An 8,931-nucleotide genomic window follows, 5' to 3' on the forward strand; every position below is an offset into this window, starting at 1 on the left:
ATCTGGCACTTTCCCTAGCTGAACTTCATATGGCCAGTGACAGCGCAACCCTCTGATACGTGATGAGCCTCCCTGCCTTTGAGGGAATCAACAGCTCCGCCCAGTTTTGTACTGTGCAAATTTGTTTAGTATCCCTTCCACTCCTGTGCCCAGCTCATTAATGAAGATGTTGACAAGCATAGGGATGAGGATGGAGCCTTGGGAACCCCACTAGTGATAGTCTGATGTCACCCCCTTCGCTATAACCCTTTGCACCTGACCCATGAGTCAGTTGCTCACCCATCCATGATGTGTTTATCCAACTGGACACATTATCCAGAAAGATACCATGAGGAAAAGTATTGAAAACTTTGCTAATCATAACCAGTAAGGCCCTTTCTGTCCTGGCTCCTCTTGTGTAGAAGCAAACATAGGACGTATTCTTTGCTGGAGGTGGTATCCTTATTTCATCGATAAGCTCCTGGAAGAGAATGACACTACTTTTCCATAGGAAGGAAAGCAAGTAACCCCAGTTTCAGGTGCAGATGAAAGGCTGCCAAGGGAGGTTATAAACAGTAATTTCACTATCATCATTCCCCTTTTTATCCAAAACACCCTGGTGACTAGTAATGCATTCTTATTTCCAGTTTCAGTTTATTCACATCCTCCTTATTCTTCCAGTACCAATATTACCCTGTAGTTTAAGCAACTCCCACCTGCCATCATGGCTGTTTCTGTAAGAGAATAACATAAGAGAGTAATTTGATCCTCTCAATGATTTCATTTCACTCATCTAACCATGTCTTGGTCTCTCATTGCAGGATACATAGCCATTTTGTTTGTTCAATCATCCTAAAGTCACTTTTACCTATGTTTTTGCAGATGTTGCAATTTCTATCCTGTGTGCATGTTTAATATATGCATGCTCATCTGAGCAGTTTTGGATAGCCAGGTACATATGTTCACCAAGGGTTTTTAAAAGAATATTTTCTTTGAGCTGTGACTGCTGATGCAAACTTTTCAAACCAAACAGATGACGCCGTTTTAGAGAACAGGACAATTGGCAGATAACGTACACTAAAGAAATGTTTGGGCTTTTCAAAACCCACCTTCCCAGTGAAGTCTGTCAGGAGCACATAGTTACATACCAAATGGTTTTTAGATTATTGCCAGCTAAATGCAGTTAAGTTCCATGTGGATGCCAGACAGTGACAGAAATGGCAGCAGTGCTCCATGTGTGATGTCATCTTATGTTTAGCTTTAAAGGGCAGCACAACTGGTTTGTCCAGTCAAGGTGCCAAGCATAATAATACATTTATTACTGGGCCCCATTATTAAAGAACCTCCTCTGAAAATAAGCTGTTCTGCAAGTCCACAGAGGAGTCAAATTTTGTAATGAAAATGTAATTTCTGTCAAGGGCTCAGTACAGTTTTCAGAAGCACACAAGCTGTACTCTGGCTACTCAGCAATGATCATGAACCATCTAGCTACTAATACCGACAGGTTCATTATGGTTATCCTAGGGGTCAACTGTAGTAATTTCCATAAACAATTCCCAATTTTTAAATGTATTTTCCTTTTATTCTGTTTTAGATATGCATATTTTCAGTTGTTGTAAATTACTATCTGGGCCTTGAAAAACAATTCCCTTAGCTAAACATTCTTAATATATTCCTTTCTGAAAATATTCCTTAGCCTATTTTACCTTTAACTTACTTTTTCTCCTCTCTTTTCCAAATTAAAGCAAAAAAATATTTCTTGTATTAACTGCAAGGCACTGAAAATACTCCTTTTTGAAACTTTCTTTTCCAATTCCATGTTCATTTCTATGTTCTTCATATGTTTTGGTTTTTTGGTTTTGTTTGGTTTGGTTTTTTTTGTTTTTATTTTTTAATTAAACAGTTGAAGAATTTTTTAATATTTAAAATTTTTTGGCAAGATCTAATTATGTATTTTCAAGGAAAATAATTACACGAGAGATTCTAGTTTTTGTAGTCGACTTTATAACAATGCTTTTTCCTACTTACTGTGACACTAAATGTGATATAATAGGGCAGCTATAGACAAAAGATGGAGTAATTTTAGCCGTTAGAAACATGATTATAAATGGATTAAGCAGATTATCATGAGTAAAGCTGACCAAGAACTTTTATATACACATGGCATGCATTTCTCTAGGTGCCATAAGTGAAGCTGTATGTAATATGAAGGGAGAAATAAACACTAAGATAGCAGCAAGGAGTTGTGCTTATCCTTTCTGCTCTCTCAAGGGCAGCTTTTTTACAGTTGCTTCCATGGCTCCCCTGTAAATAAGTTCTTTGTGCATGGCTTCACAAATTTGAACAGTCCAGTTTCCAGATGGGTGATGGAGTCTAACTAGATGTCCTGGTAATTATGGTTATTGTAGTGGGACAGGATTTTATAAGACCATGACATGTAAAATGAATTATGTTTTTCTGCAGGAGTGAAAGAATATAGATCCAAATATACCCAGGTCTAACACACTATTAAAAATAACCTACTAGCTCCTTCTCTTGTGTTCTTTTATTTTCAAAATTCATACTGGTACTTAATTCATTTGCATTTTTAAAGAATTACAGTGATTACGACTGGATATAGAGAAGCTCAGAAATTCTGTAAGTTGTTTGCCTTGCAGTTATCTTGAACTCCAAATTATATGTTTTATGTCATCTTCACAAACGTAAAAGTAGCTTCTCTGGCAATGTATAGTGTAAAACAGACATTTTAATAGCAACTGTGGATGCAATACAGAAATCTATTGTGTACAAATTAAAAACCTGAATGTGCAGCAGAGCAAAGCACTTGTGCAGAGGGCAAAGAAAATAGGGATGATAGAATAAATAAATTTGCTAAAATTGGTTCTTCTGCTCTGAGCTAATTAAGGTGTTCTGACTGTGGTAGTGTTAAAAGCAATCATGTGATTCTTTTCCTGAAACCTGCAAAAGGGAATTGCACAATGATGTTTTCTTCTTGTGATGTCTACTCCATTTATTTCCAGATTGCATTTCTCACAGTCTACTTGAATTTTCTACTTTTCTGATATTTTCTTCTGCAATAAACTTTTCCTTCCAGATGTCACGTGAGTAGTACTATCCAAATTGATGCTGTAATTTTACCAGCTTGGCTTTTTCATTCCTGCTTAGGTAGAATTTAAAGTCAATAGAATATACTGACATTTATGGATCTTGTCCCAGATCTGCCCAGGAGATGCCTGGGATGTGCAGTGGATGGGATATTTGAGGGGGTGGTAGTTACTCCAAGACTATTAACTGTTTAATCTTTAGCCCACAGGTTGGAGACAGGACTGCTCAGGCAACTGCTAATGGGATAAAGGTTTTCACCTCTGAATTGCCAACTCTGGGCCAGATTAGTAGGACAGGATATTTCCACCATCTGGTGTCTGGTCAGTGACCCATATGAGGAAAATCAGTAGCCATCCCTTCTACTGGTGAACAGCTTTACAATTAACCCCCCCTCCCACCCCAACACATACTGTGTGAGAATGATTGCACCACAAACAGCTCCAAATGAGCATGAGGACTAAAAATCATTCTAGAAATTTGATGATCAGGATTGAGCACACTGAAGGGAGTGTGGGAAAATCTGCCAGCATGAGCTGTCAAGGGATGCTGTTTCACTGGGAATAGTCACTTTTGCAAAAGCTAGTTTTTTAGACAGCAAGAAACTGATGGCTCTTGGCTGAAAATAACAACAGTTTGCAAAAAAAAAACAAACTTGATTTTTCTGTGATGCAGAAAAGCTGGATTTCAAAAGGCGAATATCCACTAATAATATTTCTTGTTGGCATATGAGATCAATACTCAAATAGGATGAAAAAGACACTATTCAAATGTGTAAAGTTTTTGCAATCTGAGATAGGTTAGCAGATTTAATGAATAAAGAATTATGAATCAGTGTGCCATATTGGGATTATTTGTAACATAGCACTTCCATTCATTACATCTATTTCCTATTTTAGAAATAAGGCCAGGTGTAATTATAGGATCTGTGAAGTGGGCTACTGTCTGAATTTGTGTAGTTTTCTGAAGCAATATTCTGTCTGACTCAAGAAACTCAAGTTGAATAGTACTCGGGAGAAAATAAAAGCCCTCATATCGTAATATTAAAACCAGTGCTTATATCGGAAAATGTTATTTAAATTTATTTAATTGTTATTTATCTAACAATAACAATAGTTACTCTTATATTTTATTTAAGTATGGAAATAATAAACCAATGCTAACCAGTTTAGGGCTTTGCCTAATGCTCCCGAAGCAAAACTATGCTTCTAGTGTGGTCACTTTGAGGCCTTACTGAAGAGATTTAAGGCAAGGTACGAGAAGTTTAGTGTGTGGTTTCCCGGGATGCTGGCGCTGTTCGGCTGTTCGAGGCCAGGCAGTGTCACAGCGGCGCGCAGCACGGGGACCGCGCGGCTGCCGGCGCACGAGCGGCGCGCTCCCGCGGCTGCGTGCCCGCCGCCAACCAGCAGGGGGCGCGCCCGCGCCAGCCCGGCCCGGCCCCGAGAGCCGTCCTTTCCCAAACCTGTTTTCGAATCTGTTTTTAAACCGTTTTAAATTCTCTTTGCTGAAAGTGCCTTTAGCTTGCATTTGGGAGTGACTGTTTCATAAAACACCACAGCCTTTTTATGTTTATTCTTATGGTTACCTTTGTCGTTTTATTAATCACGAGCTATGGATTGCTCGGGCATCATAACCCTTGTATAATTTTTCTCATCGACAGTATTCAAGAAATAGACTCTGAATTAATTCTCACTATTAAGAGCTTGCGAGGGAAGTAGGCTTTTAAACTAAACAAGCTTGGCTTTGTTAAATGTAACTCAGGGTAGCATAAGGTAGCATAAGGTAAATTGGAATTCTTTTTGCATGTGTATGGCAAGAATTTTCAGATTTCAGTAACAGGCTGCAGTGACTGTGATCTCACCTGTGGTTTGTACTCTGGGATTTCACTTTCACAGAAGCCATGGAATACATTCTGGGATACAAAGAAGTTGGCTGGGACATCTCACCTCAAATATGTGCTTTTTCTGTTAGGTCTTCAGTCTCAGAAACATACAGCTATTTTGGAAAGAATCTTTGTCTCTGCAGACTCAGTTAATGACTAGAAAACAAATACAGCAAAATCATGTTGCATTCAATTACATCTATTTTATTTAACAATTCTTGTTTCAAAAATTAGTGACTGTAATATCACTTTTTGTGCTGCTGCCGATATCTTCATTCTCTTTAATTTAATTTATTTATTTCTCCCTTTAATCCCTCCATGTCCTTAAATCCTTTGGTTCAGCCTAATCCTTCAAATCCTATAATTACTCAAACAAAGCATTTTAACCTTGTGGCCTTCCTGGACTCTTGCCTATTGCTTATGACGTGTAGGTCTTGCTTGACTAATGATGTTTACTGCTGCATTTTCTTTCCTAGGATACTCATGGAAAATTTCATGCCCCACAGCTCCCGTTTATAGCAGGGCTCAGTGTCACAATATTACTATGAGCATTGTAAAAATAGTAGTGGCTGCCTTCCACTCTTAGAACAATTCCTTCTTTTAGTCAGAATTTATAGTTGACTTCAGTGTAATCCCAAATAATTAATCCCAGTAAAGCCTAGATGTTGATAATTTTGATTTCAAGTAACTATATCCAAATTCTTTGTGTCTCTTCAAAAGTGTTTTTTTTTTGCATACTGTGTAAGGTGTATAACCATTTTAATTCAGTCATCTAAGAATGACAGCACTTGATGACATTATGTCGGTGTGCCTGAGTATTTGTATAAACACTTAATAAACACCTTATATTAATTTCTCTTAGAAGATTATAAATATTATTATGAGGATGCTTGTTTACGTATTTATAATTTTTCCTGGAAGGAATTTTGTAAAGAATTAGTAATACCTTTACTTATTTTATTTATTTTAATTTTTGAAATAGGAATGAGTCAACCAGACTCTGACTAAAATTAACAAGTGATTTTGTTAACAGGAATGATATTTTTAAAAAAAATGAAGAAAAAAATTTTAGAATATTAAGGGGAAAAGGAAATAAAGGTATGGCAGGAAATTTAGAAAAAGACTGCAAATTTTAATGACCTACAGTACTGAAAGAAAATGCCCTGTTGACAATGGTGAAAGCAAATTATAATTTCATAAGAGACTAGATTTTAGTGAGGTCTAAATGTGCAGTGGAGAAAAGAATATAAAGGCAGAAAGAGACCAAAAAGATACTAGAGTGTTATCAAGAAGAGGAGTACCAAATTAAGCATGTGAAAATACAGGAAAACAAATACCTGGAATGTGAGTAATAGAAACAAATTAGCTGAAGGAATAAAGGAACTATATACATGTATCTGTGAATTTTGTATGTATTTTAAATTATTATTAATCACTATGATTTGAGCTGAAAAAGTCCCACAATCCTATTTTCACAACATTAAGCACCTGTGTTAGCAAAAAGTTCTAAACTGTTCTGAATATCTCATGTAGTAAGAAGGATACATTTCTCAGGAGACAATGATAAAGAGAAGAGTAATGAAATCTGCAGTTTTATTCAGTGTTCAGCTGTTCCAAAGCTGTTGTTGGGGGTACACATGCTTATAAAGGGATCTACATTGATAGCCTGAATCCTTGAATAGAGGGAGACTCTCCTTGTGTTACTGTTTTTATGACCTGTGAGCAAAATTTTCTAACCTATGTTTGAACCACAGCCTCTGGCCCTCACCTCTGTGTTTTTTAGGTACAGTTAACACATGGCATATTTACCAGAAGTACATTGAATGATTTTTTAAATGCATGTACATTACTTTAAACTGCCTAAACAAACCATGGAAGCATTTATGAAAATATGCTGGGATGACTTTTAGGCACCAGAGACTTGCACATCTGGACCTGACACAGGTTTATGGCATCACCTTTTCCAGCATGTTTTTGAAAGAGGTTCTGCCTAAGAAAATATGAATTCTCATTATAAGGCCCACTAAGCTCAGCTGCAAGCAACAGAATGCCTGGAACTATTTTCTCAATATGATTTCTTGGGAGAATATTTTTTTCTGAGATTGAGTAACCTAGACTAAGTTCTTGGAAATAAGTTCATAAAACAATTTAAAAAAATTAGAATAACCAGACTCCTAAACTCACTTTCTATCCCACACTAAAAAGGACATAATTGTAGGTACAAGAAGGGGGAACAAACATGGTAAGATATAGGATGTGGGAGAAAATTCATTTCTGGAGAAGAGATATTGAAAAGACTTGTATGGTACAATTTCTGGAGGAGACATGTAAGTTTGGATTTCCCCCAAGTAGAGTGAATGAGAGCAGAGCTATCTCACGGCAAAAGCTTAGTACTCATTAATGAGGAGCATTGAGGACGACACAATACTCAGCACGCATTTCTTGTACTCCTCAATACAATTAGATGATTAAAGACATTATAAAGCACCACTTAAAATGCAGCTGCTGTGTCAAAACATGTAGGTAGAGATAATACACGGTTTTTTTTAACCAATGTTTCACTGTTGGAAAAATAGGGCTGTTTTGGGACACACACAGTTTTTGTGAATGATACAAACAAAAGTCTGTATCAGCTCAGATTAACTGCACAGCTGAGTTAATCTCTGGCCATGTTACTGAGACATATAGCATGATATGATATGATATGATATGATATGATATGATATGATATGATATAACATAAAAGAGAGCAGTTAAAAGGTTAAAAGAGAAAGTAAAAATGTTGCAAATACTTGAAATTTAAGGGAAAATATTTTAATTGGTAAGAATGTGACAAAAATGGCACCATCTTAATACTGCTGCCAGATTCCTTATTCTCCTCTTTCCTTTAGCATTTGTCACTGCTGATAAAAATGTTGTATATTTGCTGAAAATAGCCTGGACACTACATTGCTTGACTCTTTAAGAGAATTCATGGTGACTGAAGTATCTTTGAGCTTGCTGCTGCTTGCATGAAATTATTGCAACTGTGAAGAAAAACTGTAATTGAAATAAATCAGTTTAAGGACCAGCCATATTTGTTTACAATGATCAGTATCGAATCGCTGAAGCCTTTTAGTAATAATCATAAAATTTTTATGCACAATGAGCACCATAGTCTACATTATTAGTGCAATAAGGCATCAGTTTCTTCATTTTAGACCTACTTCTTGATGTTAATCAAGAGTAATGCCTTAAGCAAACAAGTTCTGTGGTATTTTCCTCTTTTCACTAAATATAAGCTACCTTAACATGCAGAATCATCTGTGTCTACTCTGCAGCTTAATCTTGCATGATCTTCATAGCTTAATCTTGCCCTGTCTTCACAGCTCTTTCATGTTGGTTAGATACCATCTTCTTATTATCTTTGTTGAAGCCTGTCAAAAAAAAAAAAAAAAAAAGAAAAAACAAAACACAAAAAAAAAACCCCAAAACACAGGTAATTCTTGAGGGAGTTTGGATTTGCTGAGTTTTTAAACCTTTACTTTTTCCTGCAAATTTAGGCTATGACATGAGCATTTTACCACTTTACTAAATGGTGAGGAGGTATTAGGTTCTATTTTTACAATTTAAAATCTGGATCTATTTTTATTCTTTCTGTGTCTGCTTATTCTTCTGCAGCTGTATTTCCAGTATTTTCTTTTTTTGGCTACAGTCTTTCAATTCTGGGTTTAAAAAAGTTATGTATATATATATAACTTGTAGGCTGAGATTTTTTCTTCAAGTAAGAGAAATCAGTCTTTTAGAAATCTGATTTAGTACTTTCACATTATAGGCTACATATTCTGTTCTTTATATGCTTAAACTCCATGAGATATAGATTTGGAAGATCTGTAAAAAAAGTTTTCTTCCTGTCTCTTTTATTGTGTTTTTAAATGTTATTGTATTTTTAAAATTTTGTACCTCATCCTATGTATCTGTAATGCTGA

Source organism: Catharus ustulatus, chromosome 6 (genome assembly GCF_009819885.2).
Source record: "Catharus ustulatus isolate bCatUst1 chromosome 6, bCatUst1.pri.v2, whole genome shotgun sequence".
Lineage (NCBI taxonomy): Eukaryota > Metazoa > Chordata > Aves > Passeriformes > Turdidae > Catharus > Catharus ustulatus.